This window comes from Coenobita brevimanus, chromosome 5 (assembly GCF_032717465.1).
Source record: "Coenobita brevimanus isolate Jiangsu-jjx chromosome 5, ASM3271746v2, whole genome shotgun sequence".
Classification (NCBI taxonomy): domain Eukaryota; kingdom Metazoa; phylum Arthropoda; class Malacostraca; order Decapoda; family Coenobitidae; genus Coenobita; species Coenobita brevimanus.
The window spans coordinates 23,547,831-23,556,002 of NC_136958.1; the positions used below are offsets into that span (position 1 = coordinate 23,547,831).

The window sequence follows — 8,172 nt, forward strand, 5'->3', positions numbered from 1 at the left end:
TCACTTCCTCATTTGTTAGTCTGTCTCTCCATGTGACCCCACATGCCCCTCTCAAATAACTCATTGCCACTACTATCACTCTTGACCTTTGTCCCTCCAACAAGGTCCAAGCTTCACCTCCATACGTTAGAGTTGGTATCACAATACTGTCATGTAGTTGCTTTTTCACTTCCATGCTCACTTCCCTGTTTCTATCACTGCTTTCAAGGAACCAGCAACCTTTCGTCCCTGCTGCACCCTTTCAAGCACTTCACCCTCCAAACTTCCATCCTAACTCATCACACTACCTTATTTTTTTTAATCTATCCTCCATCAATTCATGTATTTTAACTACTGCATTTCTTCTTCCCTCTATCCTTTCAATTCCATCCTGTATTCTATCTACTTCTGTCTATCAAGTGAGTAGGATGGTGATAGACAGAGATAGAGGTGGGAGGGTGAGCGTCCCCACCTGCCACCTAAGAATATGACAATGAAGAAAAACAAGAAAAAATAAGAAAAATAATTGAGGAGGAAAAACTTAATAAGGAAGAAAGACTTGAGGAAATAAAGAAGAGAAAAACAACTTGAAGAAAAAACAATAAAAGAAACAAAGGCTGAGAAGCAAAAAATACGAAAAAGGATGAAGCTATAAAGACGCGTGTGTGTGTGTGTGTGTGTGTGTGTGTGTGTGTGTGTGTGTGTGTGTGTGTGTGTGTGTGTGTGTGTGTGTGTGTGTGTGTGTGTGAGAGAGAGAGAGAGAGAGAGAGAGAGAGAGAGAGAGAGCAAAGATAACAAGACAGAAATATTAAAACTAGAAATAAAAACGAGAAAATAGGAAGGAAGGAAGGAAGGAAGGAAGCAAGCAAGCAAGCAAGCAAGAAAGCAAGGAAACGAAGGGAGGAAAGAGAAAAAGGAAAGAAGGAATAAGCGAGATGAGGGGGAAGACAAAAGAAGGACAGAATAAGAAGGCTGGATTAACATACTGAAAGAAGGGGATGAAGGAGAGCGAAAAATGGAAGGAGAGAAGGAGGGAAGATGACAAGAACGCGTGAAAAGATGAAGAAGAGAGAGGAAAGAGAGGAGGGAAGGAGAGATACAGAATGGGAAGGGAAGACAGAAGTAAGAGAAGAGGAGAGGAGAAGGGAAGAGGAGAGGAGAAGGGAAGAGAGAGGGAAAGTAGAGAGCATAAAGAATGGAAAGGGATCAATATGAAATGCACTGTGAGAGAGAGAGAGAGAGAGAGAGAGATGGGAAAACATATAGGCATTCATGTATCCGTTCTTCATTCTGGCCGGACTGGATGAACGTGGCATGTAAGCAAATTGTTTTACCCACGAAAGAGTGAAAATATCCATGAGGATGAAGGAATACCTTTTACCTGCGCTCGTGTGTGTGTGTGTGTGTGTGTGTGTGTGTGTGTGTGTGTGTGTGTGTGTGTGTGTGTGTGTGTGTGTGTGTGTGTGTGTGTGTGTGTGTGTGTGTGTGTGTGTGTGGCACTTATCAGATGTAAATAAACACACATACACAGAGATTCATAAATAGTTAGATACATATATACATACATACATACGTACGTATAGAACTGACAGAAAAGAAAACCGTCTAATGTACCTTTGTTTTCTTTGCCAACCTAATGGAGTTAATTAACCTGCATCAAGTATTTCACAGTTGTAGTCAGTAATGAGTCAGAAAAGTCGACATTACTTTCCATCATCAAAGTCATCACAAATTATCGCCCCCGCCCCCCCGAAAAAAAAAAGCTCAAGGCTTGCTAACACCCTCCCTCTCTCAGTTCAAAAATTACCCTCTTGGCCGTTCAGTCCACACTCACTTCATTAATTCTCCACCACCTCTGTCTCTCTCAACATTTGCAACTGCAGAACTCCCGATCGGCGCGTAGGACAGGGCGGAAGTGGGAAGGTGAAAAGAAAGCGGAGGGAGCGGATGCAGATGTGGGTAGAAATAATAACATCGGTGCGGGAAAGTTAGTATGGTCCTTTCATCTTAACTTGGCCCAAATTCCTGTCCCATTGCACCTTCTATCACGTAGCTCAGTGGCAGATTAAGAATTGGCTCTACGTCTTTTATCAGCTAAGGAATGGCTTTTAGAAACGCATGGGTTAGCTAATCGCTTTCCTTTACCACTTCACTAGAAAGAAATTGAAAGTGAGTGAGTGCGGATGGATGCTGTGAGTGAGAGAGAGTGAGGACAGATGTTGTAAGTGAGTGAGTGAGTGAGGGTGGATGCTGTGAGTCTGTGAGTGAGTGAGGATGGATGTTGTGAGTGAGAGAGTGAGTGAGGATGGATGCTGTGAGTGAGGATGGATGCTGTCAATGAATGAGTGAGGATGGATGCTGTCAATGAATGAGTGAGGATGGATGCTGTGGATGAGTGAGTGAGGATGGATGGTGTGAGTTTGTGAGTGAGTGAGGATGGGTGCTGTGAGTGAGTGAGGATGGATGCTGTGAGTTTGAGTGAGGATGGATGCTGTGAGTTTGAGTAAGGATGGATGCAGTGAGTGAGTGAGTGAGTGAGGATGGATGCGGTGAGTGAGTGAGGATAGATGCTGTAAGTTTGTGAGTGAGTGAGGATGAATGCTGTGAGTTTGTGAGTCAGTGAGTGAGGATGGATGCTGTGAGTTTGTGAGTATGAGCGTGAGGATGGATGCTGTGAGTTCGTGAGTGAGTGAGGATGGATGCTGTGAGTTTGTGAGTAAGAGCGTGAGGATGGATGCTGTGAGTTCGTGAGTGAGTGAGGATGGATGCTTTGAGTTTGTGAGTGAGTGAGGATGGATGCTGTGAGTTTGTGAGTAAGAGCGTGAGGATGGATGCTGTGAGTTTGTGAGTAAGAGCGTGAGGATGGATGCTGTGAGTTCGTGAGTGAGTGAGGATGGATGCTGTGAGTTCGTGAGTGAGTGAGGATGGATGCTGTGAGTTCGTGAGTGAGTGAGGATGGATGCTGTGAGTTCGTGAGTGAGTGAGGATGGATGCTGTGAGTTTGTGAGTAAGAGCGTGAGGATGGATGCTGTGAGTTCGTGAGTGAGTGAGGATGGATGCTGTGAGTTCATGAGTGAGTGAGGATGGATGCTGTGAGTAGTGTGTGAGAGAGGGGTATGAGAATGATGCATTAGAGTGAATCTTTGTGTGAAAGTGCGAGACGGAGACAAAAAAGAGAAATGAAAAGTCTTTGAAACGTGTGAGTGGAAATGTGAGAGTGAAAGAGCGTGTATGAAAGCAGTCGTGAATGTCAGCCCAGTAGGAGTGAGTCTGCACGGTACGGTGAGAGAGAGAGAGAGAGAGAGAGAGAGAGAGAGAGAGGGGGGGGGAGAGAGAGTGAGAATGTATAATTATAGGCTATGCATGTATCACTGTCCATGAGTAGGTTGTTGTGTGTGTGTGTGTGTGTGTGTGTGTGTGTGTGTGTGTGTGTGTGTGTGTGTGTGTGTGTGTGTGTGTGTGTGTGTGTGTGTGTGTGTGTGTAAGAAAGAACCAGTCATGAGGGTTAGGGCAAGGGTGGGTGTGGAGGGGCATGTGTGTGGAAGTGAGATAGTATGTGAGCGAGGTGCAAGAGGAAGCCATTAGAGTGGCCGAAAAAGTGACTGGAAGAGGACTGAAAACGAGTGGGAGAGTGGGATTGGGTGCAGAGGAGGGTTTGGGAGAGGTTCTGGCAGTGAGAATGTGAGTGGGTGGAGGTGTGGGTGAGAGAGTGGGAGTAGGTTCAGGAGTGGGAATGTGAGAGGGTGTGAGTGTGAGTGGGTCTGGGAGTGGGTGTAGGTGTTTGGTGAGGGAGTGGGAGTTGGTGTAAGAGTGGGTTTCTGTGTGGGAATGTGAGTGGGAGTGGATCCATGAGTGGGTGTAGGTGTGAGTGAGAGAGTAGGCTGTGGTAGTGGGTGTGGATGCTGGTGGAGTGGGAGTGGGTGTACGGGTAACTGATTGTGTGTGAGTGACTGTGTGTGTGTGTGTGTGTGTGTGTGTGTGTGTGTGTGTGTGTGTGTGTGTGTGTGTGTAAGAATGTCTGGGAGTGAGAGAGCAGTGTAAACCTACGCCGAGTTGAGAAAGTGTGATACTGAAAGGCTAACGGTGAATTTGTGCGAAAAAATGAAAGGTGTGTGTGTGTGAGAGAGAGAGAGAGAGAGAGAGAGAGAGAGAGAGAGAGAGAGAGATACAATCAGGGACAATGAAAAGTCAGAATGCAACACCTGCGACCATTATGTGTGAACTTGCCTTGTCATTCCGACCATTGATCTACTTGTTCTGAAAACTGAATCATTTTATCCTTGTCCATTCGTACGATTCAGCATTCAAGATGGAGGGACGGGAATTTTAGGCCATGTCAGAGTAAAAAGAATGTTATATTTCTCCTTAAAGAAATACTCACCGGCCATGAAGCTGCGTTGGCTGTGATAGCTGCGGTTGTGTGAGGAAGGGGGGGTGATGGCGCGATGCTGGTGGATGTGATGGTGGGAGGTGGGAAGGGGGGAGGTAAGGACCGGATAGTGATGGTGGCGATGGTGGTTCAGAGGAGCGTTCGAGATAGTCATCGTCCGAGTCGACCCGTTCGAATCTGTCCTGTCCCCTCCCACACCACCACTACCTCCACTTAACCCACCACTTAACACTCCTTCCACCCCGTCATCGTCTGATGTTACTATGGACTTGCCTTGTTTTTCATTCATTCATTGCCAGACGTCATGTATCCCAAACGGGGTGGCCAAGGGCTTAGAGTTAATTGTTTTACAGGGAGGGGCACTAATCCTCCACCAACCCCACTTAACACGTAGGGAGAACGTTATGCCAACAGCATGTGGTGTTCCCAGGCGGTCACCCATCCAAGTACTAACCAGACCCAACGTTGCTTAACTTCGCTGATCGGACGAGAAGCGGTGTACTCAACGTGGTATGGCCGTTGCTATGGCTTATTACTGTGGACTGTGACGTTACTTACAGTAGTCACGATCGGTGCCCCCGAGTCCCGTGTCGGAATGAAGGCTTCGTGCAAGTGAAAAAAAAAAAAAAAAACTGCTTCGAAACAGGAAGGTAAAACAGTAACGGATGAATCCCTCTTATGCAGCCCATGAACGAAGAGGTACCCACTCGCTGACACAGTTCATGCTTTTCAACATCACACTACACTACGCATATCAAGTGTGAGGCCAATGCAACACTGCTCCAACACCAACATCTGACCAACCAACAAGTACACTCTTCACACACATAGTTTTGCAGTTCTTGTTCGTCCAAATTCCCGATGATGCAAAAGTCACTGTTATGTACTTTATGTTACCATCAAGAAGGCGACACAAACACACCTGCAAAGAGAGCCTGCTTCACTGACCGACACACAATTTCCGCCATTACACTCAGGCAGATCTCATCTTGTCGCGTTTTCTCTCCGTTTAGTGCACTTCATCACTTTCTCACTTGCATCACTACATCTCTTCCACGGATGCTCACGACGTTCACTTTCATCGCTAGAGTTCTCGAAGTCACTCATAATTCACAGATACAGCCAAAAAGTACACAAAACTATCCCACGAGGCAATCCACCTGAGACGTAAACATGGACTGATCTGGAAGCTGAGCCTGCTTGTCCGCCCAGCTGCTCTTCGTGCTGGTTGGCTGGGTGACGCGACGTCATGTGCTCCTGCTTCGGTGATTGGCTGTTGGTTCCTTCCTCCACAGGTACACACGCGGGTATCTGATTCTCTTTAGACATTGATCCACACGTAAGTAGGGTCGAGAGCAGGGCGAGTCCTTTACTGGTTTGTCGAACATATATGCGAACTTCAGAAAAAAAAAAAAAAATGAGAGAAAGAGAAAAATACAAGAAGAAAAAAAGGAGGTTAAGGCCCCAGGGCACACCTTTACCTGCGATCCTTTAAGGGTTTGTCGATCTTTTATGCAAACTTCAGAAAAAAAAAATGAAAAGAAAAATAGAAAAGAGATCAAGGTGCCAGGCATACACCAATACCTGAAACCCATATGTGTGTGCTTAAGGATTGTATTTTATGTGGTTTTGAAGAATTCTTGACACATTTTCCTTGGCAACTCATTCTGCACATGAAACGTTATCATCCTCTTGTATATTAATGCTGAAAAGTATGTTGATATTGAAAAGATATAAGGAAAGTATAGGAGTATGAAGATGTGGTCAGCAAAACAAATCGCTGACGAGGAAGTGCTACGTTACCTGAAAATCGATGACAGTGTGTTTTAGGCATAGACTGCGAAGAGGAAAGCGAACCGTAAATATTTGGCAGATATTCACAAATCTTCCATGGTTTACATGTAGTCAGCCTGCATCCCACCTTCAGTATCGATATAGACTAGAGAGGATTAACATATTCTATTTTCAAGTACTTCAGATATTAGTTATTAAAAAAAAAAAAAAAGGTGGGATTCTCATCCTTTTCAATTATGGTCGTCAGAATCTCACATTAATTAGATACGGTACGGTCTCCCAATTCTGAGCACATGGCAGTCTTCATATGCCACTAAAATATAACTAAATGATGCCGTAAAGGAAAGCCTTCAAGTGGTGGCACTGATATGACCCGGTGGTGGAGCTGCCCGGTTATACAAACATCCCTCCATCCCCTCCACATCTCCGAGAGTAGGATGGTGGACCACAGAAAAAGGGCGATTTTGAGCAACAGTCCCCTGGGTTCACATTCAGATAAGCTTGGGATTACTACTACTACTAGTACTACTGCTACTGCTACTACTACTACTGCTACTACTACTACTGCTGACATAACCTAGGTCCCACAGGCTTAATGAACGCAAAATCATGTGCACAGAATGGCTTATAAGATGAACCCACGGATTTCGGAAGCTTAATTTATGAGTGGATGAACGTGTGCCCCACTTTTACTGAAGACTTTGTTAATAATTCTCCTATTCTTTTCTCAGTTCTGATTACGGATCCCTCCCACCCCTTTTAAGAGGGAAAGAAGATGATGATCATGATGATGATGACGGTGGTGGTGGTGGTGGTGGTGTGATGATGATGATGACGATGATGATGATGAATATGATGATGGTGACGATGATGATCATGATGATAACCTAGGTCTGTACTGTATTATTAATCTAACCTAACAAAAATGAAAAATAGAGCCAGAAATTTAAAGAGAGACAGAAAGAGGGACAGAATGCTTCGGAAAGTCAATATTTGAGAGAACAGAAAAAGAGACCTGGAGAGATACAGAAATTCAGTGTGTGTGTGTGTGTGTATGAGAGAGAGAGAGAGAGAGAGAGAGAGAGAGAGAGTGAGACAGAGAGAGAGAGAGAGAGAGAGAGAGAGAGAGAGAGAGAGAGAGAGAGAGAGAGAGAGAGAGAGAGAGAGAGAGAGAGAGACAGACAGACAGACAGACAGACAGACAGACAGAGACAGACAGACAGACAGACAGACGGGGAGAGAGAGAGAGAGAGAGAGAGAGAGAGGGAGAGAGAGAGAGAAATAAAACGAGAAAGTGAGAGAGCGAAGGTGAGAGAGTGTAGGCTGACCGTCCGTCTTCCCCCTGTCCCTTATTTCCGATACTGACACAAGGGATCCCCCCCCCCTATAGCTGGGAGAGGGGACATCTGTGTGTGTGTGTGTGTGTGTGTGTGTGTGTGTGTGTGTGTGTGTGTGTGTGTGTGTGTGTGTGTGTGTGTGTGTTTATTTATTTATTCTTTTTTATGTGTCCAACTCTGGGCACAGGCTTCACAGCCTGCTCTAAAGGCCCAGTAGTCCTCCTACATACCATACACCTCTCTACACCTCTGTGTGTGTGTGTTTGTGTATACTGCTACTGTATATCTCTGAGCATGTGTATGGAAGCCCATACTGTGTGTTCATTGCTTAGAAAACTGTTAATCCAGGTAAAAAGATAGGAAGAAAAACATATGCCAAGTTTTAATTATTTTCGCACATTACGCTGGCCTTTGGTTCCTTCTTTCTTCCATAAAAAAAACAGTATCCAGAAGAAAATAACATTGTGACTGAGGTAGAGAACTCTGGATCATGATTCTCTCTTTCTCTACACACACACACACACACACACACACACATTACAGCAGGGAAGGAACGGATAGGTGACAGCAACATAATGAGGTGCCTTCAATTTTTTGCATCTCCTGTCACTCCTCAGTTTTAACACAACCAGCGTCTCTCACTCTCTCACAACCAGCGTCTCTCTCTCTCTC

At 45.2% G+C, this 8,172-nt stretch overlaps 1 non-coding gene across 1 annotated transcript; it reads right to left on the bottom strand.

Moving 5' to 3' along the window:
• Positions 1–4,774: 4,774 nt before the first annotated feature.
• On the bottom strand, positions 4,775–4,893 carry LOC145399395 (5S ribosomal RNA). The gene has a single exon (XR_013897295.1). It is a non-coding gene; the product is annotated as a 5S ribosomal RNA (ribosomal RNA).
• Positions 4,894–8,172: the final 3,279 nt, after the last annotated feature.